The sequence below is a fragment of the Aquarana catesbeiana genome, linkage group LG01 (genome assembly GCF_042186555.1).
Source record: "Aquarana catesbeiana isolate 2022-GZ linkage group LG01, ASM4218655v1, whole genome shotgun sequence".
In the NCBI taxonomy this organism is placed as follows: Eukaryota; Metazoa; Chordata; class Amphibia; order Anura; family Ranidae; genus Aquarana; species Aquarana catesbeiana.
In genome coordinates, this window is record NC_133324.1 from 558,228,332 (window position 1) to 558,256,039 (window position 27,708).

At 47.0% G+C, this 27,708-nt stretch overlaps 1 protein-coding gene across 2 annotated transcripts in view; it reads right to left on the minus strand.

The window, feature by feature from the left end:
• The window catches only part of LOC141105934 (protein mono-ADP-ribosyltransferase PARP14-like), a 91,933-nt gene extending 70,732 nt beyond the window's left edge, over positions 1–21,201 (minus strand). Inside the window, exon 1 of one of the 2 annotated variants that reach the window (XM_073596168.1) lies at positions 20,996–21,201. The gene's annotated coding sequence lies outside the window, so the exon portion shown is untranslated. Of the gene's footprint in view, positions 1–20,782; positions 20,812–20,995 lie in introns of those variants that run through there. The other variant, XM_073596176.1, reaches the window with a different exon arrangement.
• Positions 21,202–27,708: the final 6,507 nt, after the last annotated feature.

Consider the following 27,708-nt stretch of genomic DNA (forward strand, 5'->3'; position numbering starts at 1 on the left):
GCACTAATAGATTTAATAAATTGTCCTCTTAGGAATGCTTTTAATGTTTCCCAAAAGCCACCAGGGCTAGATGTGGGTTTGTTAAACCGTATAAATGTTGCCAGGTTGTCTTGAATAGAGTCAGGAGTAGGGAATAGTGACAACCAGAACGGATTGAGTTTCCAGCAAACCTTCTTGGATATGCCAGACGTTAGGATCTCTATGCATAAGGGAGAGTGATCAGATATAGTTCTCGCCTCATATCTTGTGGAAGTTATTAATGGTAGCATCGTATCATTACCAAGACCGAGATCAATTCTGGAGAGACCTCTATGTGTGGCAGAAAAACATGAGTAGCGTTTTACTTGTGTGTGGCTCATCCTCCAAACATCCCTCAGTCCCAGCTCCAAAACAAGACGAGCAAAGGACGTCTGCCCTCCACTCATCCTACTCAAAGGGGTTTTTGTGGACAACTTATCAAGATCTGCATCCAAGTAATTGTTAAAGTCACCTACAATAAGTGCTGGAATCCCCGGATGTTGTGACAGAAAGGTAGCTAATGTCTTGACGACCTCCACCGAAAAAGGGGGCGGTATATATATATTTCCAATAATGTACTGTAAGCCGTCTAATGAGCATACTAGAAATATATATTGACCGTAGGGGCCGACTAGTGATACTGTATGTGAAAAGTGTACATCCATTCCTATCAACACACTGACACCCCTAGCATAGGAAGAGAAGACAGAGTGGAACTGGACACCAAATAATTTGGCGGAGAATGGAGATTCTTGACCAGGTGGTATATGCGTCTCCTGAAGACACACCACAGAGGAGCCCATACGTTTAAGCACATGGAGTACCGCTATACGTTTCACTCTGTCCCCCAGACCTCTAGCATTCCAGCTAGTAAGTACTATCTGCTTAGCCATAATACATTACGGCACATGTAAATAAGGCAGGAGTGTGAGAGGCATAGTGAGTATACTCTAGATAACCACAGATAAGTTGTCGAGCAAGACAGTAAATATTAGGCAGTCTTTGGTGTAAAAAATGAAATCTGTAAAAGAGCAGGTTGAGCAGTACCAGGACCAACGATTCAGCTGGGTCCCAAGTAACACAGAACAAAAAAAAACAAAAAAGAAAAAGAAACTGTAATGTCCACGAAGGACTCTCAACAGGGGGGCTAAGTTCAGTAGCCGGCTTTGAAGAGCCAATAGGCAACAGGCCTTGTATTGCGTGCATTAACGTGAATACAACTGACAATGTGAACAATGTCCTCCGCCTTGAAAGGAGATTTACAATCTTGTGACCAAACCGATTGTATGTAGATAAAAGTTATACCATTATTATATGGGTAGAAAAACGATGACATTCAGCTGTTTCTGAGCCGTCTGCCCAAATCTTCCCGTAGGGATCTTTCCTCTCTATCTAACCATTGCATTACCATTGCAGGTTTCTCGAAGAAATGTATTTCATCTCTGGCTATGACACTTAAACGGGCCGGATAGAGCATGGAGTATTGTAATTCCAAGAAGCGGAGTCTCTTTTTGATATCATTAAACTGGGCCCGCTGCTTTTGTACTTCAGCTGAAAAGTCTGGGAACAATGATATTTTAGAATTATCGATCACCAGGGCATCCCCCAGGGTACGTGCCTTTGACAAAATTATGTCTCTGTCTCTGTAGTGGAGCATTTTGAAGAGAAAAGCTCTAGGAGGATTGCCCGGAGGCAAGGGCCTGGAAGGGACACGGTGCGCCCGTTCCACTGCGAACATAGGAGAGAATGAGTCTTTCCCAAACTTTTCCAGTAACCACTTTTCAATAAAATCGACCGGATTTCTCCCCTCCATTTTTTCAGGGATGCCAATAGCTCTAAAGTTATTTCTGCAAAGCCTATTTTCTAAATCATCGAGTTTTGCAGCGTGTTTAGCCACCATTATCTGCTGTGCGTGTGTTTCTCTCTGCATGGGGGCCCATTCATCCTCTATGGTGCTAATACGCCCTTCAATGGCAGAAGTCCGATCCCCTAATTTCTGCATATCCTGACGCATGAAAGACATTTCAGCTTTCATCCCTTTAACTTCCATGGCAAGCGCAGTGATAGAGAGATTGCAGGATGTAACCGCGCAGAAGATATCTCTCAGTGTGGGTTCCTGCTCAGCGGAGCCTGAGGATTGGGCCTTGTGTGAGCCTTGGGGCATGGGTAAATTACTCACTGTGTCCCAGGGCAACAATGAAGCGTGCGGATCCTCCAGGGGTACCGTGTCATCTGCTTCCGATTGTGAGCCACTGCGACTCTCCGCTCCGTTTCCAGGTGCCTCCGGTAAGTCCCACATATCGTTCTGGGGGAAAAGCCTCTGCACGGCTTTCCTGTGTTTCACTGCAGCTGACTTTAAGGCCGCGCCACCATCTTGGGCCTCGTGGTCCGGAGCAGAGTGGACTGTGGAGCCGCGTTTAGGTAGCTTTGAAGCCATGTAGGAGTACCGCTGTGGCTAGGCGAGCGTGACAGGTTCACTGGGGAGGAATCTGGTACCAAATTTGGGTGGTCAGCGGTGATTTGCAGGATGTTAAATCGGATTTTCGGCGGAGCTCACAAGACCTGCGACTGACTACATCCGCTGCCAAGCCACGCCCCAGATATAAATATTAATTGGTTACAGCCCATCATCAAAGGTCAACAGGATATAGAAAGCACCAAAATGTGACACACCATATATATATATATTAGTTAGTTGGGTGTCATTAAACAAAAAAGCAAGAAAATTCTTTATTAGTTAATGTGACAGACCTAGCCGGGAAAGAGACTTTTGGAGGGGACTGTATGCTAGCCTCTTGCCGATCGATCGGGGGCCCTTGTATTTGGGGGAACGGTGCTCTTTGTGAGCTGTATGTCTGGGGACCCTGGATTTGCCATATTGGAATAGTGGCTGATTCATAATGCTGGGACAGATACTGTTAGGAGATGCTGATGTAAATTCCAACACCTGTCTTTCTATTGTCTGCTGAAAATGTGTATTGTAAATAAGTCTACTATGGAATCTAAGAGTCATTAGATCCTCATTGTTATTTGTGTTAATTAACTCTGCTATTGTGTGAAGAAGAGTCTATGTTGATTGTGCTAATGTTGATTGGATTTTCTGAACTACAAGACGGCCAGTCTGGCCTAACGGTCATGTCTGAGTCATCTAGTCTGTCTAAAGGGATTAGTTAATTAGCTCATGTTAATTAGGTTAATTAGGTTACAGCTGTATTGTTAGAGTAATATGAGCAGGAGGTCTGCACCTGCACTTTGAGTGTATAAAAGCCTGTATTTTGTCAATAAAGATAGATTCCTGTTTGAACTTACATACAGCCTGCCTGGTGTTTGTTCTGAGCTATCACAACTGGACTAGAACGGCACAGAGCTGTGGTTCTAGTCCCGGACCATTGGATGACCGAACCATCAGACGTTGCAATCTGATTCAATAGCTGCAGAGGAGTGTCGGGAGAGTGGAACCGAGCGAGCAAGGGGCTCGTTACATTGGTTGGCAGCCGTGGGATTTGCTGTACTGTTACTGGGACACTCCAAACCAGCCTGCAGGAGAGCCACGCTGAAAGACTTACTTGAGAGCCGTGGAGGGAATGGTGGGATCATGCTTCCTTGCCGTGAACACATCCAAACCATCACCTGGATCCAAGGTAGCAGGATAGCAGGAGAGGAGAAATACCAGCCACCATGGATGAGGAATTCAGAAGGAGGTTGCGAGAGGAGATACAGCACAGAGGACCAGTATCAGAGCAGGTCCTGCTAGGATGGTTTGATTCTGTCCGCTGTGAGCTCTGGAAGGAAGCGCTAGCCCGTGAGCAGCGACACCAGGGAAAAGTTCTCCCCTCCGTCCATGTGAGGTACTGGTCGCAGTATGAAGTGCGAATGCTGTTTTTGGGGGAACAGCCGAACCAGGAGTGGACAGCAGAGTTAAGCAGGCTGATCCGGGCAGAAATGCGGTTTGACGAGAGCTACAGAGCCCTTCAGTGGTATGTAGCCCAGGTGTGCCCATGGACAGCGGATGACAGCCCCACGGAAGGCTTTGACTACGATGGCCTGGGATTGTTATACTGGAGGCTGTCCAGGGACCCTGACTTTGGAAGTGATCGGGAGGGGCGTTTGGAGGAAATAATGGAGCACAGAGAGCGGAGACTGAATGTCTCAGAAGTGCACTGGGCACTGGAAGATTTGGAGTTTCTGGCCGTTCAGGAATGGGAGTTGGAGATCGCCTACAAACAGCTGTTGGACTCTGCTCAGCAGCAGGGTGGTGCTCCCTTTGCCTGGGACTATCAGGAAATACCAGTTGACAACTCTGAAATCCTGGCTGAAGAGTTGAAAATGTGGCAGAGTAATGGTGTGCTTTGCCAACCTGCACCTGCAGCTATGGAGGAGGAGGTCTTATGGCGGATGCAGCAAGTGCTGACTGACCTTGATGAACCTGTTTCTGCATTGGATGATCTTTGATGGAGGAATGTGCCTGTCCAGCAGAATGCCAGAGAATCGGCAGTGGAAAATCTGAAGATTGCCGTCCCCAAACCTGAAGTGCTGACAACAGGGCAGAGCTCTGCTAACCACTGCCCAGCACTGATAGCATCTTCTGGGTTCCACGGAGAGGAGATGGTGAACCTTTATCCCCAGACACCAGTTGCAGAGACAGGGGATTTGATAGACTTTTCTGCTGAGGAAGAACAACCTGGTGAGCCTCTAGCAGAAGAAGAGCTGTTATTAGTGCCAAACTTCACTGTGCTGTGCCCAGCACTGATAGCATCTTCGGGGTTCCAGGGACAGGAGATGGTGAACCTTTATCCCCAGACACCAGTTGCAGAGACAGGGGATTTGATAGATTTTTCTGCTGAGGAAGAACAACCTGGTGAGCCTCCAGCAGAAGAGGAGCTGTTATTAGGGCCAAACTTCACTATGCTCTGTCCAGCACCAATAGAAGTATCTGTGAAGTTACAAGGAACTTCCCCAGCTGAAGCGCTGGCAACCGGACAGAGGGTCCAAGAACTCATCCCTACACCTGCGTCACTTCCGGAGGCTCAGGGTGAGAAGGAGGTGGTCACTTCCCAGCAGCAGATCAGGATACAGGGGGAGAAGGGAGAGGAGGTGTTCGTTGTCCCTCCCCAACAGTTAGCCGGAGCAGATGGTGTGGGTTTCCGGCAGAAGGGCTGGCAACAGGGCCGAGTACTGCTGGACTTTGCCCTCAACTAACAGAGCATGGATGTCCTGTGAAGGTGGATGGGACTTCAGTCTCCACCTGTACACCCCAGGGATGCTGGGCAGTTGGCCCAGATCCCCAACAGCATGACGGAGTGAGCCCAGACACCCTGTCTCTCTCCAGCGGCAGATATGTTCTCTGAGAGTGGCAGAGGTTGGCTGGGTGAGTAATACTTTGTTTGGAACAATTTGTTTGGGGTACTGTGTGGGTACAGGCATTAGAGGACTGGAACTACTGACTAACTTCGGAGTCAACCCGTCTGGGAGCTTCTCCTGTGTTAGTCTCCTGCCGAAAGGGGAGAAATGTGACAGACCTAGCCGGGAAAGAGACTTTTGGAGGGGACTGTATGCTAGCCTCTTGCCGATCGATCGGGGGCCCTTGTATTTGGGCGAATGGTGCTCTTTGTGAGCTGTATGTCTGGGGACCCTGGATCTGCCATATTGGAATAATGGCTCATTCATAATGCTGGGACAGATACTGTTAGGAGATGCTGATGTAAATTCCAACACCTGCCTGTCTATTGTCTGCTGAAAATGTGTATTGTAAATAAGTCTACTATGGGATCTAAGAGTCATTAGATCCCCATTGCTATTTGTGTTAATTAACTCTGCTATTGTGTGAAGAAGAGTCTATGTTGATTGTGCTAATGTTGATTGGATTTTCTGAACTACAAGACGGCCAGTCTGGCCTAACGGTCATGTCTGAGTCATCTAGTCTGTCTAAAGGGATTAGTTAATTAGCTCATGTTAATTAGGTTAATTAGGTTACAGCTGTATTGTTAGAGTAATATGAGCAGGAGGTCTGCACCTACACTTTGAGTGTATAAAAGCCTGTATTTTGTCAATAAAGATAGATTCCTGTTTGAACTTACATACAGCCTGCCTGGTGTTTGTTCTGAGCTATCACAACTGGACTAGAACGGCACAGAGCTGTGGTTCTAGTCCCGGACCATTGGATGACCGAACCATCAGACGTTGCAATCTGATTCAATAGCTGCAGAGGAGTGTCGGGAGAGTGGAACCGAGCGAGCAAGGGGCTCGTTACAGTTAATAAAAAATAATAAAAATATATAAATTATATATAAAAAGTACACATAAAAATATATACATAGTATATACAAAAAATATATATAAAAATATAATCAGTCCCAATTGGCCAAAAAATGTATCCCTGAGATTATTAGAGAACTGTTCGACAATCAGAATCATGTATACCCAACACATACAAAAAAATGAATGAATGCTAATCCACAAACCCCCAATAATAATAAACTATATAAACCCACCAACGTGACTCAGATCAAGTTTACATCAAAAATCAGCTATGAATTGTCAATAAAAGCATTAAGATCGACATCGACATTCAAACCATACGGTACATATGTTTTCACCCTATGAATCCATGACATTTCTAATTTTGAGATCTCTCGCACTAAGGAACTCCCCACCAATTAGGACTAAATTTGTCAATTCCCAAGAAGAGAGTGTTGGAAGGATCCTTATTGTGTACCCGAAGGTAGTGCTTTGACACTGAATGTTTTTTAAAACCTGACTTGATATTTGTGATATGCTCGTTAAACCGAACCTGTAGGGGGCGTTTGGTTTGTCCTATTTATTGCAGACCGCACGGGCACTGCAATAAATAAACCACGCCCACTGTAGAGCAGGTGATAAATGGGGTAATGGAGTGTTGTACCTGTGTACTTGTAGACTTGAACTTTACAGTTCTCCTATGTGTGCAGCTATTGAAAGAGCAAACTGGGCACCTTCTACATTGGTAGAATCTGTTTAATTGATCAAAAAAAGTCAGCTTGTTAGTAGGGGGATCTAAGATGTTGGGGGCAACTCTATTCCTAAGTGAGGGGGCCCCTCTAAAAACTACCTGAGGTTTTTCCGGTAGGACATCTTTTAGGATTGTATCACTATTAACGATATGCCAGTGTTTGGAAAATATCTAATGCTGAAGGGAATAGGTGGTGACAAAGGGTACCCCTGTACTCTGAAAAGAGTTACTTTGGGGTGTTTTTTCTTGAAGTAAGGATTCCCTATTCATCCCTTTGACGTCATTGAGCACAGGTACCTTCTGGCTCACCTGAGGGCACTTCCCCCTCCAGCACTAACTCCTTCCAGATGGGGCTAGCAAGGGACATGGAAGCAGCCCTCAGGTTGCATTTCAGGGACTTTTACTGGTTCCTGCTGGGCAGTATTTACAGTGAAAAGGCCCCCGGCCAGGCCGCAGGCCATGACAGACTTCTCTTCCCTTATGCTGCTGATGTTCGCAGGGGAGTAACCAGGCTCCTACTCCACCCCACCTTTAGGCGATGATTCCAGGCCCACTCCGGCCTTCTGGGACTTCTGCAGCTGCACCCGGCACAGTCCTGATTGCAGATCCACGTTGTAGTATTATGGCTCCTGCTGGATGGATGCAAGCAGTGTGAGTGGTTCACCGCAATGACCGCACCAGACCCATGCACTGACCACCGCGGTCGGTATCCGGCATTCTGGATACAGCAGGCACAGTCGCTCTGTTCCCTCAATCAACCCAAGGGCGAATCCCCCGCGATGCTCCAACCAGACACTGGTATCCACCAGTGTCCGCTCCTGCACATCAGGCAACCAGGTCAGCATGGAAAACACATGAGCACACTCAGCCATCTTGCTCCTCTGCCTCGTGATGTCTGCTGGCAGGGAACGCTAGGTCTCCTCTAAGGCGTGGCACCGCCCCCTCGCTTCCAGACAGGTTGGCGTCTGTGAAACTGATAGGCAGGCCCCACCCACAGCGTACTGCTGTAACCTCTTGTTAGACAAACTGAAGTTGGCAGGCACACTGGAACTAGCAGGACTTGTCCTGGCATGTTGCTCGGCACCAACTGTGCCTGAGCAACTGAGAGCAGATGACCGCTGACTTTTCTGTTGGTATCAACAATAAAGTTTGTAGACCATGCCTCACTGAAGGGAATACTTTTAGCAAAGTCCCGCCTGCAGGCACCCGCAGGCTTACCCTGATCACCCCGGGCAACAATAGACATCTCCAGGCACACTTCACTGTTTAAAACAGGTGTTTGAAGCAAAACGTTCAGGATGTCCAGCAATAGCAGATCACTGGACATATTTGTAATCCATGAGCGCGATCGCCCACGGGTGACAGCACATGTTAGAAAGTTACTAAATTGCAGGATTTAGAACAAGTGTCCATCCCAGCCACGGTTGGGCAACTGGGTAGGCAGGCAGCAATACTTGACAGGCAGCTCCCACTAGTTGCTATGGACAACGGCACTTAATACTGTAGTACTGATGGCAGGCAGAGCACATAAGTCCTTCCCTGGGTTCAGTTCCTCAGTGATGGTGGAACAAAGTGCAGTTCCCCTGGCTCGGTCAACTTTGGTTGCTAGGGGCAACGGCTGGTAGGTTACCTGTGAACAGATGGTCCTGGAACAAGCCCCCAAATGTAGCGGTACCCTCTTGAAGGCTGCTGAGTATTGTGGTCCGTCTCTCACCTTGCCCAGCCAGGCACACAGTTCACATTCACCCTCAGGTAGGAAACCAAGCCTTGAACTTTGTTTTTTTTATTTTATTGAGGGGTATTAAACTTGGATGGGGTAGGGGAGTATGGGATGCCCACTTGATTGAAGCACAATGTACACGGGACTTAACCTATATACACTCTCTGTATATACACCTTCACACTTCAGCTCCAGCACAACTCTTGCTTGCAGACTATCTCTCCTTAACACCTCAAGCACATCACTTCCTTGCACTTTCAGGACCAGCTAGCACTGATTTGCAGGCCTGACACTGGCTCAGCCAGGCCTAAATTGAATGCCCTGTTCAGGCAGGGACTGCGGGCCCCTTTGGTGTAGCAAAAAATGTAGAAAGTTCCAGTGCTAGCTGTCCTCGTGGGTACTTCTCCCAGTACCACCTCTTCAGGCACTGCCAGCCCTCCTGGCTGCAGCTGCCCCTCTCCACTGCCCGTGCCACCGCCGTCCACTCCACTGGCTCTGCTCCCATCCCAGACTGCAATCTCCCAGTCCTCTCAGGCATGCCTCTGCAGTCCTCTCCTGACTGTGTGTCACTCACCAGCCCTCTTGGCTATGACCTGTTGTTCCTCTCCTGGAGACTTTGCCTGGCGGTGCTCTCCAGCTGTCCCCTCTTTCTCCCGTACCACCTGTCCAGGACACCTTCGTGTGTCGTGAGAAGGGTCCTTGTCCGCACCCGAGCCCCAGGCCCAGGGTCACCCCCCCAACCCCCCCCCAGATTGGGGAGCTCCCACGAAGGCCACAACAGCTTAGTACTCCATCTCCAGCTTCCACCCGAACAACTCCTCTCCCGCTAGGCTGACCCTGGATATTTAAGGAGGCCTGCTGCCTGCCAATCTAAGTTGGGGATTGGTCAGGGCTCCTCAGAATACCCCAGACAGCTCTACCTTTCCTCTCCTTCTTCCTTTCCAGAAGATACTAGAATATTCTGGAAAGAAGTGGGAGGTGTTGGTGATGCTGCCTGTGAGTCACCACATCTCTGCTCTGAGTTACTACCAACCCAGATCAAAACACACCCAGGCTTGGCTGGCAGCCAAAATTTACCTACTCTACCAAAAAACAACACTATCACTTCTAGCACACTAGAGGGTACTACATTAGAAATACCTAATTCTGGCACATGTGTTAGTACTGATAATGCATCTGGCACACAGCTTTCAGGAATTTGGCGGAGTCCATGTTAAAGGGACCATACCACCAGAAAAGTGGCAAGAAAATTATTACTCTACTGAATTCCTCCAAGGGTGTGATGGTTATTTCCCCTTACCCACCTCACCTGTCCCTAAATTCTAACACCTTTACCATCCCTGAAAGCCCTACACAGGGACTTCAATCTCCTGTCCTCTCAGTGCCAACAGCTCCACGTTATGGAGTAGGCATCTACGCTGGTTTCCCTGGCCTGTTTTAGCTGTATGGAGAATGGACAGAAACACTGCAGCAGTACTGCATCCCAAAAAGCAGTGAGCATGTCCACAGTAGTCCCATCTCTACCCTGCAGGGACTAAAAAAATGACTCATGCCCCCCCTGCACATTTGTCCAAACACCAATACATAGCAAACCTGGCTATCAAGCAGTCCCTGCTGCACAAGTCCTGGGCTTTGAGAAAGGGCAGACAAGTATTTCTGCAGTAGGAAACATGGGAGTGGTGGTTCCAGGGTGGGCTTGCAGAAGAGTCAACACTGCATTAAAAAAGGCATGCAGGGTTTTTGATTTGCTTTGTATGAGTGAAAGTGCAGGAGCAGTGAAATGAAGGTGCAGCAGCACAGTTAGTAACTGTAACTAAAAGCCAGTCACCATATACAAAAACTTCCTAGTGCCCAAGATCCCTAAAGGCCCATACACACGATAGCAAAATTGGATGAAAAATAGCACTCTCTAAGCTATCGTACAATAATCTGATCGTTAGTACACAGCTTTCGTCCGAAATGGTCCAAAGGGACAAACACGAAAATTTTTCTCGTACAATTTTCTTTTAAGCAGTACAGTTTTTGTTCAAAAATACAATACATTACATAACTATCAAATTTTTATTCTATCGTATGAGAATATTTGTACTTTAGTAACCTCTTATTTTTTGCTATGGAGACTAGCATACAAAAAAAAACCAAACAAACGATCATTCATCTGATAATCTCATCTTGTGTACCAGGCTTAAGCATGACTGTTATGTGATAAGGCAGAACACAGCTCTCACCACCTTTCCCAGAAAGACCCTCCTGATGGTAAAAACCTCCAGAAATGGCGTCAGTTTTAGGAAATGTTCACTGAGAACCAGAAATGGCAGATGCCAGTGCAGAAAGTGGTGGTGGTGGTGGCGAAGAAGGGGTGATCAGTCAAGTCAGCCAATGGTCAAGTATCCTAGGTTCCTTCTCTTCCTCCTGTGCACCTATGTGCTAGTGCCTTTATCCAGCTCCAAGAGATTCCAACTCCCAGTGTGAGCAGGAAAGACTGAAGGGCACGGGAGCCAAGAGACCTGGCATGAGCACCCCTCATAGGACAACTTTACCATTACCACAGCAGATTTCCAGCACATCTCTATCCTCCTCAGCACCACCCCAACTTCACTCACAGTGGATCCCTGCTCACATTTCTCAGTGACCAGCCCCCTTCCCCCTCTTAGTGGTCTCAGTGCATGCCCATCCTGCCCCCACCCAGCCCTGTTCATAGTGTTCACAACACATACCAACCCTACCCTATCTAAACCCAGCCCCCTACACCTCCAGAGTGCCTCTTAGCACATCTCCATCATGCCCCCTCTACTGAAAGTGGTCTTAGCACATCCCCAACCTTAAAACCCCTTGCCTCTTTATAGTTACAGTATGCCCTCATCCTCTGCTCATAGCAAATGCATTCCTTGCCTGCCACCTTACAGTAAAAAACACCTCTTCTGTGCGGAGCACATCCCTCCCAGCCAGCACACTTCTATTCATAGGGTATCTCTAGCACTTCTCTCAAAACTTGTCCCCCAGCTCACAAGGAATTCCAAACCAATGCCTGTTCTGCCCGTCATAAACTTTACTACACCTCTACTGCACATATACCCTTCTCTATCATATGCTTCAGACAGGGCCGGTGCTACCACTAGGCAAACTAGGCAGCTGCCTAGGGCGCACTGCTGTCTAGGGGGGCCCGGCCGCTGGTTTCCCTCCGTGTCTGCATGCTCTGCAGGCTGCAGCATGTAGCTAACTCAGTCTCAGACAGCTGTTCTGTCCGACCGGTAGTGTAACTAGAGGCGCAGCCCTCGAGCCAGCGCTACAGGAAGCAAAGCCGATGCTTCCTGTATAGCGCCACCTCCAGTCACATGGGCAGTGCAAGGGGGTGGAGCCAGGGGTGGGGCCAATGGGGGCGGCAAAATGAGATTTCGCCTAGGGTGTCTGTTAGAAAAGTTTTAAATGTTTATTGTGTGACTATTAGAAAAACTATTAGAAAAACAATAACCCTGAGACTTTTCTTAAGATGACTTCTGAGCACATTGTTGTATTAACTTGCTGTATCGTTTGCTTTAACTAACTCCATAGTAAGTTGTAGGATGATTAGGCTTAACCATATATGGTAGAACAAGAATGTACAGGAAACACTAATTAGCGAAATGAAGTACCATTTTGTACCAGGCACGTTATCTGTGTTTCCTCAGCCAATAGAAGCGCTATGGCTATATTTTTGTTGGTATTAGGAGGGGGGATGTACATCTCTTTGTATGATTCTTACTGCATCTTTTGGCGTGTAAGCATCATCCATTTGTGTGACACATCTGAAATAAATTGTCTGCTTTTCAATACATCTGGAGTTCGACTGATTACAAGAGGAGAGTAATCCTAACAGTGTCAAAAATCCTTGCACCAGCCCTGGCTCCAGATTGCTGCCCTCCACATATTGCCCCACTGGCATACACTCCACACTAGCTTCCTGCACATACTTCACGCCATCATGAGTTCTGCAGTCCTCTCCTGCACATAATACTCGCTGATATACCTTCCACACTCCTCTCCTACACACACTGGCCATCTGGCCGTCTTCATACCCTCATGCTCTTCTCCTTTACATACTTTACATCTTCATATCTTTCACACTCCTCTCCTGCACAAACTCCTCACTGCCATACCCTCCACACTGCTCTCCTGCACATAGCACCCAATTAAAACTCTCAGTACTCCTTTTCTGCACATACCGCCTGCTGTTATACCTTCTGCACTGCTCTCCAGCACATACTGCCCATTGTCATACCCTCTGCATTCCTCTCCGGCAAATACTGTCCACTGTTATACACTCCACAATGCTCTCCTGCACATACTGTCAAATGTCTTACCCTTCACACTTCTCTCCTGCACATACTGCTCACTGTCATACTGTTAGGAGCTGGTTCATTAGCTGGTTGCACTGGTGTCCACTGACCTGAAGATTTCAGTTCTGGTGTCTGCCAGCGGGTGTTAGCCAGCAGACGCAAGTCCGAACCTTCCTCAGCTAGCCCACCGGGAAGCTGTCAAAGACGACTGCCAATTAGTAGACAGCAAAGGTATTCTCTACCCCACATTTTCACATATGCAAGGGGCATGTATACACACAGCTATGGGCAAGGAAAGCCTCCACTGTTTATGATTGACTGTCTGCTTTGACAGCTTCCTGGCAGAATAGGTCAGGCTGGTTCAGACTCATGCCTGAACCCGCCTATGCTAATCAGTGGCAAGCAGGTCCCCAGGAATTAGCTTGTATTGGTTGCTGGCTGCTGGAAGGGTATTAACAGTTATTTCTCAGCACATTGCCTTTGTGCCTAACTGCCTATGCTTTCTGGTACTGAGATCTCATGATCCTGATCTTGCCGCTGGCTTGTACCTGTTCTGTGTAAACCTCTGATGATCCTGATCCTATCCTGCTGCCTGTACCTGCTCCTTGTGAACCTGAACCCTAATCTGGCCTCTTTCCTGACCTGTTTTATTCACTGCTCCTTGTAAAACTGCCTGCCCCTGCTTACCTAATTTCCTCTTTTCCCCTGATTGTAAATAGTTTGTATATAGTTAGTTGGATTGTTAGGTGACCTGTACTTTGCACCAATGTTAGTGTTCTAGTGTTCTTTAGGCTGCTAGGTTTATGCTGTTTCTAACCTGTGTTCTATGCTATATATCATTGTTTTTTTGTACTTTAGGTTTGAGTCCTGTCTACCCTATGCAGCTCACTTATCTTGTTACACCTGTTCTACAGGATACCAATGCATAATATTCTAACATAATGCTGAGACCAGCAATGACTAGATTGGGTGCACAAGGGATATGTGATTTTTTTTCATTTAACCACTTAAATTGCTCACTTACTCATCCCTATACATGCGCCTGGCCCCTTTCAGGACGCCGGGCACATGAATTCCTATGGTGGGGGTGGGCAGGGGATTTTTTTTGAAGCACCTGATTAGAGCCAGAAGCTCTAATAGGCTTAAAAAAGAGTGGGCTCGGGGTGCAGAGAGTGTGCCCTGATCCCACCCAATTGTGTGATGATAGCGAATTAATTTTCGCTATTTTTCACACTACAGTTCATCCCCGCCAATCAGGAAGCAGGTTGTGAAACCTGTTTCCCCGATTGGCCAAAGCGCCAGGCAATCCTATTGGATGCCTAGCGCTTAGGAAGAGGTGACACACACTGGAGCCGGAGCCGCCATCGTTGCTTGCATGCCCACACTCCAGAGGAGAAGAGGAGAGCACACCACAGAAGGTTGCTGCAAAAGGACTGTGTTTAATCAGAATAAACTGGGAAATACTTTGACATGTACTTTTCTGTTGGAGCTTTCTTCCTACTTTGCACTGCGTGCTGAAGATAAGCTTATTGTTTTATCTTTTTGCTGAAATAAAAAGCTATTTGTGTTTGTTTTCCTGAGAAATAAAATGAACTTTTGTTTTCACAAGACTATATATCTGATGCCTTACTATCCCCCAGTTCCCACATACTACATATGCTGAGCTATATACCCTGATCTGTAATGCTGAGCTATATACCCTGATCCGTGAGGCTGAGCTATATACCCTGATCTGTAATGCTGAGCTATATACCCTGATCTGTGAGGCAGAGCTATATACCCTGATCTGTAATGCTGAGCTATATACCCTGATCTGTGAGGCTGAGCTATATAACCTGATCTGTGAGGCTGAGCTATATACTCTGATCTGTGAGGCTGAGCTATATACCCTGATTTGTGAGGCTGAGCTATATACCCTGATCTGTAATGCTGAGCTATATACCCTTATATGTGAGGCTGAGCTATATAGCCTGATCTGTAATGCTGAGCTATTCACCCTGATCTGTGAGGCTGAGCTATGTACCCTGATCTGTGAGGCTGAGCTATACACCCTGATCTGTGAGGCTGAGCTATATACCCTGATCTGTGAGGCTGAGCTATATACCCTGATCTGTGAGGCTGAGCTATATACCCTGATCTGTGAGGCTGAGCTATATAGCCTGATCTGTGAGGCTGAGCTATATAGCCTGATCTGTGAGGCTGAGCTATATAGCCTGATCTGTGAGGCTGAGCTATATAGCCTGATCTGTGAGGCTGAGCTATATAGCCTGATCTGTGAGGCTGAGCTATATAGCCTGATCTGTGAGGCTGAGCTATATACCCTGATCTGTGAGGCTGAGCTATATACCCTGATCTGTGAGGCTGAGCTATATACCCTGATCTGTGAGGCTGAGCTATATACCCTGATCTGTAATGCTGAGCTATATACCCTGATCTGTGAGGCTGAGCTATATAACCTGATCTGTGAGGCTGAGCTATATACTCTGATCTGTGAGGCTGAGCTATATACCCTGATCTGTGAGGCTAAGCTATATACCCTGATCTGTGAGGCAGAGCTATATACCCTGATCTGTAATGCGGAGCTATATACGCTGAACTGTAATGCTGAGCTATATACCCTGATCTGTGAGGCTGAGCTATATACCCTGATCTGTGGGGCTGAGCTATATACCCTGATCTGTAATGCTGAGCTATATACCCTGACCAGTGAGGCTAAGCTATATAGTCTGTCCTGTGATGCTGAGCTGTATACTCTTGACACTATGGGTGGAACCAAGTGGAATACAGGGGACGGAGTGGGTGGATTCTATAAGGGATGTGGCTTATGAGAAGTGGGAGGTGTAAAAAAGTAAGGGCGGGGTCTAGCGCCCCCCATCCTAAAACTTCACCAGCTGCCACTGAATGCAGGTCAGTTTATCTGCCAAAGAGTAGTAGCTGTAGAATCGTTAAATAGTTGTTAAAAGCTGTGATTTTCAATAATTTTTTAAGCCAGCAAGACCTATACAGAAACATGGATGGCTCTAATGTGCCCCAGAACCTCAACAACATTGTTGGCAGCGGCGTCGCTAGGGTTAATGTCACTTGGTGCGGTAAAACATGGTGTCACCCCACCACTCCTGCCCCCCCCATGCGGTAAAACACGGTGTCACCACCACCCCAAACCCCCCTTGTGCGATAAAACATGGTGTCACCACCCCCCCAAACCCCCATCCCCCAATAGGCTCTCTCCTGTCTAGCCTGCCACAGTGATCTGCAGGGTGTTGGGCAGACTATTGTCAGGGATGGGGGTGACACCATCACAGTCGGATATCACTTCCTACTTGATGGTGCCACCCCTCTTGCAGGTGTCACCAGGATGCAGTCCGCACCTCCATAGCCGCACTACTAATTGTTGGTACCCAAAGTGGGAGTTTATCTAAACCATAGCAGCTGTGCACAATAACTAATCAGCTTCTATCTTAAAAATTCCAAAGCTGAAGATAAAAGCTTGTTGCTATGCACAATTGCTCCAGGTTCTGTCTGCTCCTGTTTTGATTTCTAATGACATCCCTACCCACTTATTCTTACATGGAAATATCAGGACTACGCTGGTTCCTATGTAAACAGGGAAGCTGCTTTAAGCAAAAGGATAATCAGGGCAAGAACAACAAAATCTTGAAATCAAACCTAACTATGAAATATCAAAAACAGGAAAAACTACAGCGACCTTGTGCATCCTTCTACATCAGTACTTGACTACACAGACAGAAAAGTGACAAGCACAGAAACTATGAGACATTTACTAACAATGACAGGGGAGCAAATGAAAGTGGCAATATCAAAGACCCTCCAATTCAAGTAGAAAAAATGGAACATGTTCCTACGCCTGCAAAAATGGTTGACACTAAGCAACAGATTCCTGTGGAGGGGCTTTGGAGGTAAATATGCATACATGGGCTAGGTAGAATGAATGATCATACAATATGTGGTGTAAGCTAACCATAACAGCAAGATCTGGCTCTGTTTTTAAGTACCCCCTGGAACATTTTGTGGATACGTGTTGATCCTGCCAGTAGAGCGATTGAATAGGCACTACCTTTGATGAGGTGACTCTTGCATCTGCAGTTTAAATCATTGCAACATTGTCACACTTACTGCTGTTGCAGTGGTTTAAATGTTGGCACCCTTAAAAGCCCAATCAGTGACCAGCCACACCTAGCTCATCTGCTGGAGCTTCAGGAAATAATGTAAAAGCCCTGTTTAGTCCCTCCCATCCCCTTCAGACTTGTGTCTAGCAACGTGCAGGTAGGGCTGGCCTGGGACAAAAAATTTGGCCCTGGACTTCATCCAGGCTGGCCCACTTTAATTTTGCAAACATGCACAAAAACAGTTCAGAGGCAGCCTGGTGTGCACCACCCAGGATCGTCCCAAAAGCGGCTCCAGGGCAGGCAGCCCATAGCCCTGAGTTCCTGGCCAACCCCAGGCCTTGGGACTTGAGGCCAATAATGGTCATTGGTACGACAAAGACCCTTGGCTTTTTGGGGGCCCACTCGGGGCTTTGGCCCCGGTCAAACCCTCCACCTGATGCCAATGCCCACAGGCCATGGCTAGCAGGACCCACAGGCCATGGCTAGCAGGACCCACAGGCCATGGCCAGCACAGGACCCACAGGCCATGGCCGGCACAGGACCTGACAGAAAGAGAGTGTTGACGGCTATTTTCTGTTTTGAGGTTACTGGGTGGTGGGCAGGACACTGGGGCAGGGTAAATGGGGGGGTTGGGATGTGGGTGTCAGCTGGGGGTGTCAGGGTCTGGGTCTTTCTCTCAACTGAGCAGGTCCTTGCACCGTGCACGGCCTCTTCAGGGGGTGATGACAACTTCCAAGCTGCCTCTCTGCTCTGCTTGTCTCCTGTCCAAAGATTCAGGGAGTTGCAACTTGGCTTGCAGCCACTCCTTAAGCCAGTGCCCAGCCCACAGCCTGAGCAAGTCACGTGATGTTTGTGACACGTGCCCTGGCGTACCACATGCCCTGCCTCTGCCTGCCTCAGAGACTCCTGGGAGCTGTAGTTTGCTGCGCTGCTGAGTTCCACCCACCGCCAGGAACTTGAGCGGTGCCGTACTACCACTCCCAGAATGCAGCGCAGCAGCCAGTCAGCCAGTCGGCGGCTGCCGGGGCTGACTTCTACCTGTAACAAGGGCCGTCACACCCTGGAAAAAAAAGCGGCCCACTGAGCCATCGGCCCCTGGGAAACTCCCAGTAGTCCCGATGGCCAGTACATGCCTGGGTGCAGGTAAAATCCAGCTTCTCAGCTTTATTTACTATTTAAATATAGGGAAATTAAATTTCTTTTGAACATTAAGGCTGGACTGTTGCAGTGCATTATGCCTTAACATGCATTCTTTTAAGGATGCCCATTCATTTGAATAGAAAATCAGAAAACTTGCACCTCAAATAATCCAAAACATACACTAATAAAACATAAAAATGGACATTCACATACTGTATGTATAAAATATCTGCAAATTGTATCAATTTTATAAGTCTGAGATCCAAGAGGCCAATAATGCATGTTCTTGCATTTTTCTGCAACTGAACAGTGTGAGCCCTGCCTAATATGCCAACTTTGAATAGTTACATAATTACAAATAACCTCCACATACACAAACCTATACCCACAGTTTGTCCAGGCAAAAAAAAATGCAATAAAGCATTGTCCAACTTGCTCCATCCCCAAGAAGGCAATGAGATAGCAACAGAGATTGCTGATCCTTGAACTATCACAATTAAATGTCAATGTCCAGTTATATTTTGTGCATTTAGGAATCTACTGAACTGGGCAGAATTAATTCTTGAGGGAATCTATTCTACATTTTTATGGCTCTTACTGTAAAAAAGCCTTTCTGCATGTGGAGGTTAAGGTCTCATTCAAAACGGACGTTAATGAGGCCTTAACCTCGTTCAAATCTCAAAAGGCTGTGTGCGTTCAGGGGCACGCCCCAGTACCTGCATGGATGCTAATTTGGGAGCAGCAGCTGTGTCTGTGGAGCTGCTGCATCCCAGTTGACATGAACGGGACGGTCTACACGAGGATGCAAGAAACACCAATGCATCCCGTGCGGGCAGAGACAGCCCTCGCCCGGGTGTAATTATTGCTATGCCCCATGTAAATTTATTTTCCTCCAGATAGAGTGCCCCTTTGTCCTCTGTAATAACTTGAAAGTAAATAACTCTACACCAATTTCACTATGTGGACTACCTTAACTTGCCTGGAATTCACCTGTTTATTACTCTGAAGGAAAGTCAAGAAGAGACGCTTCAGATGGACTTTAAGAAAGTGTTAGTGATTTACTGTATATATGTTTTGTGTTTATGGTTTACAGCAACCAGATTTGTCCAAAGTAACATTGCTACTACACTCCTGGCATTTTCATGTACCTGGGAAGCTGCAGGTGGGTGTCTACAGCTGACCATAGAAGTGCATGATTGTACACACCTGTGTGCTTGCATTTACCCACGTATGCGCATATGATGTATTTTACTGAACTCGTAAGTTTCTCATTCAGGATATTCCCTATACACATATCCACAGTAAACACCTATGTAAAAGAGCATCAGCATTTGCACAAGTACAAGTGCTCACAGCAATATACTTCTACAATGTGCATGCTTGGGAGTTTTAAAGGGGTTGTAAAGGCAGAAGGTTTTATATCTTAAAGTGTTACTAAACCTAAAAACGTTTTTTACCTTAATGCCTTTCAGTCTCCCTGTGCCCCCCTGCCTCTGTGTGAAGGGGAAGAGAGGGGAGAAGAGATCAGCGATGTGCACGGCTGCATCTATTCTTCCCTCTTTTCCTCTTTACACAGCATCCAAGCAGCAGCAGGAGCCATTGTTTCTTGCTGCTGTTAATCAAATGCAGTGAGGAGGAAGTAGGGCACGGGCCCAAGTCTTGCCGTGTAAGTCTATGAAGCACGGCTCTATAGACACACAGGTCGGGAGTGCATAGCGGCTGGCTATGGTAGTCCCAAGAGGAAGAGGAGGAGGAAGAGGAGGAGCCAGGATCGCCGCCAGGGAACCCGAGAAGAGGGAGGATCAGGACCTCTCTAAGAAATACCACTGCACAGAGCAGGTAAGTTATTTTAATTTTAAAAAAATGTGCCTTTAGTAACACTTTAATACATTCTATGCATTAAGATAAAAAGCCTTCTGTGTGCAGCAGCCCCCCCCCCCCCCCATACTTTCCTGAGCCCCATCTAGATCCAGTGATGTTGTAGAATTGTCTTGGCTCCCCTCCTCATTTGCTGAAACAGCAGCGCGATGCCATTGGCTCCTGCTCCTGTCAATCAAAGTCAGTGAGCCAATGAGAAGAGAAAGTGGGTGGGGCCAGACCACAGCTCCGAATGGACACAGGGAGCTGTGGCTTGGCTCGAGTGCCCCTATAGCAAGCTGCTTGCTGTGAGGGCACTCAACAGGAGGGATGGGGCCAGGAGCCCTGCAGAGGGACCTGAGAAGAGAAGGATCCAGGCTGCTCTGTGCAAAACCACTGCAACAGAGCAGGCACATATAACATGTTATTTTTAAATAAAGAAAAATAGACTTTACAATCACTTTAAGCTAGAGCTCAGTAATACCTGTAAATGTCCCCATGCATGTGCCCAAATAATCGTGGCCAGTACAGGAGAGAAGATTTGTTTGCGCAGCATAACAGCTACCAGCATTGCAACTGCTGTGCTTTTTGCAGACATAGTGCTAGCACTGTTTACCTCAGCAGCTTACCAGACGATCAACATTTGCTGTGCTGTTAGGAGGTACAGAATGTTTGCAACAATCGTAGAATACAGCAAATTAAAAAACTCCAAAGCAAGAATATTTCTTCTTTAAACAAAAGCGAATATACCTGCTTACTTCCTTATGTACTTGGTCATGTTAGCAAACGGAAACTGTGACATGAAGGAATCAAAGTAACGAGCACGTACCAGTTGTTAACGAAGTTGATCGCAGCGCTGTTTATGAACTATAGAATATCTTGTTGCTGGACGCAGTCCACAGTTATTCAGACTTTCACGTTAAATATTCTAGTTGAATGCTAAATATAACAAAGAAACACAAGGCGTGTTCGAGGCCATCTGCAACTGAAAGTGAAAGTAATATATTCCCAACAGGAAGCTGAAGAAGAGGCCTCACCAGAAGACACATAGCACAAACCTAATTTCCAGGGATAGACTGACATGTAGTGAATTTTAACCCTTTGGCTACATTTGCACGGCGATTTGGCCAGGTGCAAAAGGCAGTGACAGGAATCTTTTGATTTTTTGCAGCTGTTTTTGCCACCTATGAGCAGCTGGCTGCAGCCACCCAGCCCTGTACACTTTTAAAGACGGGTCTGCGTCAGCCGCAGCTATCACCAATAATTGTCTGTGCAAAAATAGCCTTTCTAACCAGGAGCTGTAACAAGCTTAACCCCCTCAATATCAGCATGTCACACCCCCTTCCTTTCCAGGAAGCCATTTTTCAGTTTTCAGTACTGAAGTCGTTTGACAATCGATTATTCATGCAACACTGTGCTCAAATTTTATATCATGTTTTGAGACTGATAGAACATTCTTTTGTTTTTTTTAATAACTTCTGTGTTTTTACTATATGAGAAAAAAAGACTAAACATTTTGAAAAGAAACGTTTTCCCTACTTTCTGTTTTTAAAACCGATTTAAAAAATGCCATTTAAAACACCTCCAGAATAACCACTTTTTTAAAAGCGGACACCCCCAATATGATATTTTTTTCCAACAGTTTTTAGAAATTAAGAAAATATGTAGAAAACTGCGCCTATTCCTACTTAAACAACCGCTTCTGGACTAGGTGAAAAGCATTAATTCCTCAATGGGAATAACATATGGCCAATTAAGTTTTTAGAAATTATGAAACGTGTTGGTATTGAGGTTGTTACAGTGGTTCTAAAGGTTGAAGGTTTTTTACCTTCACGCATTCTATGCAGTAAGTTAAAAAACCTTTAGTATGCTGCTCCCCCCGCAGCCCCCCCAATACTTACACGAACCCGATCACAATCCAGTTATGTGCATGAGAGCAGCTGCTCTCCCAGGTCTCTGCCTCCTTATTGGCTCAGAGACAGCAGCGGGAGACATTGGCTCCCACTGCTGTCAAACACAGCCAGTGAGGAGGGAGCTGGGGGACGCTTGGAGAAGAGAAATGGAGGATCATTTGTTATTTAAAAAAATATATACCTTTAATATCACTTTAAGGTGTGCTTAGTAGGGTGACCACATTTCCAAACTGCCATTCAGGAACAATTTTGGCAAGGACCGGGGCGCTTGTGTTGAATGTAGGCTCGGGGGTTAACGGGATTTCGGCGGCGAGTGATTTGACGGGTGAATGGCTGGTTTTAGCACTTGAATCATCCCAACATCAACACCCTGCTTATATCATCACGCATATCATCCCAACACCATGCTTGAAATGTATTTCTATTATTACATTGTAATAATATACACCCCTCCCTCAGTACAGACCCCCCCCTCAGTACGGATCTCCCCTCCACTAACTATAGACCCCCTCTCTCAGTACGGACCCCCTTCTCCACTATGTATAGACCCTCCTCCCTCAGTATGGACCCCCCCTCCACTAACTATAGACCCCCTCCCTCAGTACGGACCCCCTCTCCACTAAGTATAGATTCTCTCCCTCAGTACGGACCTCTCCTCCACTAAGTATAGACCCTCCTCCCTCAGTACGGACCCCCTCTCCACTAAGTATAAACCCCCCTCCCTCAGTACGTACCGCCCACTCCACTAACTATAGACCCCCCTCTCTCAGTACGCACCCCCCTTTCCACTAAGTATAGACCCCCCTCCCTCAGTACGTACCCCCTCTCCACTAAGTATAGACCCCCCTCCCTCAGTACATACTCCCCTCTCCACTAAGTATAGACCCCCCTCCCTCAGTACATTCCCCCCTCTCCACTAAGTATAGACCCCCCTCTCTCAGTACGTATCCCCCTCTGCACTAAGTATAGACCCCCCTCACTCAGTACGTACCCCCCTCTCCACTAAGTATAGACCCCCCCTCCCTCAGTACGTACCCCCCTCTCCACTAAGTATAGACCCCCCTCTCTCAGTACGTACCCCCCTCTCCACTAAGTATAGACCTCCCACTAAATACAGACCCCCTCAGTTTAGACCCCCCTGACTAAGAATAGACCCTCCTCCCTCGGTACTGACCCCCCTCCCTCAGTACAGACGCCCTCCCGCAGTATAGACCCCCCTCAGTACAGACCCCCCCCACTAAGTACAGACCCCCCTCCCTCAGTATGGACCCCCACTACTTACAGACCCCCCACAGTACTGACCCCCCTCCCTCAGTACAGACCCCCCCATTAAGTACAGAACCCCCCTCAGTACAAACCCTCCCACTAAGTACAGACCCCCCCACTAAGTACTGACCCCCTCCCCTTCCACTTGTGCTAGTAGAGAGGTGGGGGTCGGAAATGTGCTTGGGGCGCTTTTTACCTTTTTCCTAATCACTGTCCCTGTCCCCCTCCTCAGTCCATCTACATACATATAATAATATAAGCTTACAACAGACCTCAGATCAGTGCCAGTGTCCCTCCTCCGGCTCCTGTGTACTTGTAAACAGCCGAGGAGGGGGAGGTGGCTTCGGCCCGCTCTGCGGTATGAGGCAGGGATAAAGCCAGGGGCAGAGCCACAGAGGTCGTAACCCAGAATGCAGTGCTGGTGGATTAGTGTCTTTGGGGCTACCCCCGCTGACAGCCTCGTCCAGCATGGTGGAGAGTGTTAAGCGCGGAGGAGAAAGTTAACTTCTCCTCCACTTTGCATGCTGGGCAGAGTCGTGGCTGTGAGGTCACTGGTTGCTAGCCGCCAGGCGGCTCTAGTAACCAGTGGCCAGAGTCTCAGGTAGAGCTGGAGGCGGAGCGAGCGCCAGCGCTATGGCAGGGTTTGCTTTCTCTCTCAATTTCATTCCGGGAGACTGTTTTGTCCCTGAATGAAGGTGCCCGGGACCCGGGGCAGACCTGCTAATTGCGGGATTGTCCCGGGCAATCCGGGACACGTGGGCACCCTAGTGCTTAGCCCTTAACCACTGAAGGACCGCCCCACGTACATTTGCTGCAGTAGGGCCACCTTTAATCGCAAAATCACATACCTGTACATGATTCCTCAGATTGGCTCTGGGGTACACAGCGGGAGCCAATCAGTGGGACCAGGTGCCGCTATGGCCACCAGGACCCGCCGATCATTTGTAGGAGAGGCAATCTGCCTATGTAAACAAAGCAGAACGCTGTTCTGTCAGCGAGGGAGAGAGTGATCTTGTGTTCCTGCTAATCAGGAACACAGATGTCTTTCTTTCTCCAGTCGGTCCATCCCCCACAGTTAGAAATCACTCCATAGGAGTCCATTAAATGCATTATTAACTACTTTTTATCCTTTAAATCCTTAATTGATTCAAAGAAGGACAACAAACTTTTTTAACATGAGATCCAAATTGCTGTGACAGAGAATAAAGCTGCAACAGAGAATTGTCCCCTAATTGAAATGGGATAAAGATTTGCATCCCTAAAATGCACATTAACCACTTCAACCCCGGAAGGATTTACCCCCTTCCTGACTAGAGCACTTTTTGCAATACGGCACTGTGTCGCTTTAACTGACAATTGCGCGGTCATGCGATGTTGCACCCAAACAAAATTGACGTTCTTTTTTTCCCACAAATAGAGCTTTCTTTTGGTGGTTTTTGATCACCTCTGTGGTTTTTATTTTTTGCGCTATAAACAAAAAAAGAGCGACAATTTTGGACAAAAAAAGAATATTTTTTACTTTTTGCTATAATAAATATCCCCCAAAAATATATAAAAAAAAATTTCTTTCTAAGTTTAGGCCGATATATATTCCTCTACATATTTATGGTAAAATATTCGTAATAAGTGTATATTGATTGGTTTGCGCAAAAGTTATAGCGTCTACAAAAAAGGGGATAGATTTATGGCATTTTTATTATTATTATTATTTTTTTTTATTGGTAATGGCGGTGATCTGCGATTTTTATCGTGACTGCAACATTATGGCGGACACATCGGACACTTTTGACACTATTTTGGGACCATTGTCATTTATACAGCGATCAGTGCTATAAAAATGCACTGATTACTGTGTAAATGACACTGGCAGGGAACGGATTAAACACTAGGGGGCGATCAAGGGGTTAAGTGTGTCCTAGGGAGTGATTCTAACTGTGGGGGGATTATCTCACTAGAACATGACAGAGATCACTGCTCCCGATGACAGAGATCACTGCTCCCGATGACAGGGAGCTGTAGATCTCTGTCATGTTGCTAGGCAAAACAGGGAAATGCCTTGTTTACATAGGCATCTCCCCGTTCTGCCACTCCGTGACAGGATCGCGGGCCCCCGGCGGACATCGAGTCCGCGGGACCCGTGGACACGGTAACGGAATTGTGGGCCACAATGCCGCAATTTAAAGGGGACGTACCTGTACTCCCATTTGCCCAGCCGTGCCATTGTGCCGACATACATTGTCGTGTGCTGGTCAGCATGTGGTCCGCATTGGAAGATCAGGTTTTCGTTTAATCCAGCTCAGCTGTTTTTCAAACGATCAGCCAGCCATGTTCTCACTGTACTTGCCAAAGATCAGTCCATTCTTTCTCATCCTTTAAGCTATGTCCTTACAGCAGGGAGCCATGTAGTCCCTAACACAAACAGCCCCATAGCTATCCATAGGGGGCAGAACTACACACCCCAGCATGCTCTGGCGGGCAGAGAAGAAAAGAAAACCAAGAGCCTGCCTGGGAGCTGGGAGACACCACAGGGCAAAGGAGAAGACCGTATCCAGGTGAGAGGTGCTGCGTTCCTCCCACAGAACTACGGACGGTCGGAAACATCCTGCCTGAGAGGGGGATCCCAGGTGCATTCTCCAGACACATCTGTACAGATGGCGTGAAGTGTTCTGGTTGTGAGGTAGCCAGTAGGGCAACCCAAAGAGTCTGCCTGTTCCAGGACACTTTGCTTGGGCCTTGGCCGCAGGATTGGTGAGCGGGCACTTGCCTATTTTACAGAGATACAGAGACACTGCATGCAGACAACGCTGCCTATTTTGCCTACACCTGTAGAACCTGAGTCACACTACACCCTGTTAAGCAGTCACAGTGTCCACCTTGCTACCCAGATACTACCAGCATACTGCATTTTCACTCTACCAAACAGAACATCCAAGTGCACCAACTAAAGTGGCTAGCTGAAGATTCAAGGCCTTCTTCTTCCAAGGGACTGAAGTTACTGGTGCCATACAGACACACACATACACCCAGGGCTCAGTATATGTACTGTATGAGCGGGGTAATCTGAACACTGAACTAGGTGCAGTGTTTACAGTTCTGTGGGACTGTGGTGTCAGGGGACACAGAAGGGAGAGGTCTGACATAAGAAGGAGTCATTCCTCTGCCCTCCTTCTGCCTAGACTCATAGAGCCCAATTTAAATAGAGTGGTGGTCAATCAGTTACAGTGTGTAGGGAAGTGTTCTTTTGTACACTGTGAGGTTGTTTGCATACATGCCTGGCAACTACCATAGAGTTCTTGTTACACACAGATTCTTCCTGTTAAGAGGTTGTTTCCTGTCCTTGCTGAAGGGTCAGGAAACCCCTCAAGGATGCCAAAGGTGTGCAGGCTGATTTTGTGCTGTGTTGGCAAGTGTTACTGCACAGTGTAGCTCATTGCTTGTTATATTACTGTCACTCCTGTGTGAGCACTCCTGTGTGGGAATCAGAGCTATCTATTAGAGGCTTCTCTGAGACTCTTAAACTTTCTATTTGCATACTGCAATATACTTGGGCTATTCTCAAGTGTATGAGAGCAAAGCTCATATAATTATAACCAATCAAGTGACTGGTTTGTGTTGAAGTGTATAACTTCATTATTTAAAGCAACAGTGTCCCTTTTTGGTCTGGGGGTTCCTAACTAGTATTATCCTAGGTAAATGGTAAACAGCTCAGGGTAGCGAAAGGATAGGCTTCCAACGGCCATTTAGATGGGTAGAGGCCTGGTAGCATTGATAGTCTATAGTCAGGTTAGGGACCAAGAGATAGTCTAGATAGGCCTGATTTGCCTAGCAGGTGGCGCGTTCCAGACTTCTTCGCCATTGGGGTGTTCATCTGTACAAGTGTCCCCAGGAAGCCACTGCTCTACAGATGTGTCAGCGTTCATCCTTTCCAGCAGGATTGTGTTATGCCTTACAAGTCAGCTCATCAGGGGCCCCTGAAACTGAACTGTGCCACAGTGCCTAATTGGAGGTAGTGGTGTTAAAGGCCTTTAGTTATATATCCGGATATATAGCTATATATATAGATATATACGTACACTGTTCAAATTTACATATGAGTTATTGCTTTGGTTGTATGTACTGTAATGCCATCACTTTATCATATATAAAGTTACACTAATCACCTGCTAGTATGGCTGCATATCTTTACTCTTAAAAATCTATGCTGGGTGTATTAGTACTCCTGCTGTCAGTTATTTTGGGTGAGTTAATAGTTATTGTCCTAGCCCTGTTCTAGGTGGAGGCACTGCCAAATATATATTCATAGTCCACTCTTCCTTTAACGAAGGCTCTGGCTCATTTGGTTACCTGCAGGTTAGCACCATAG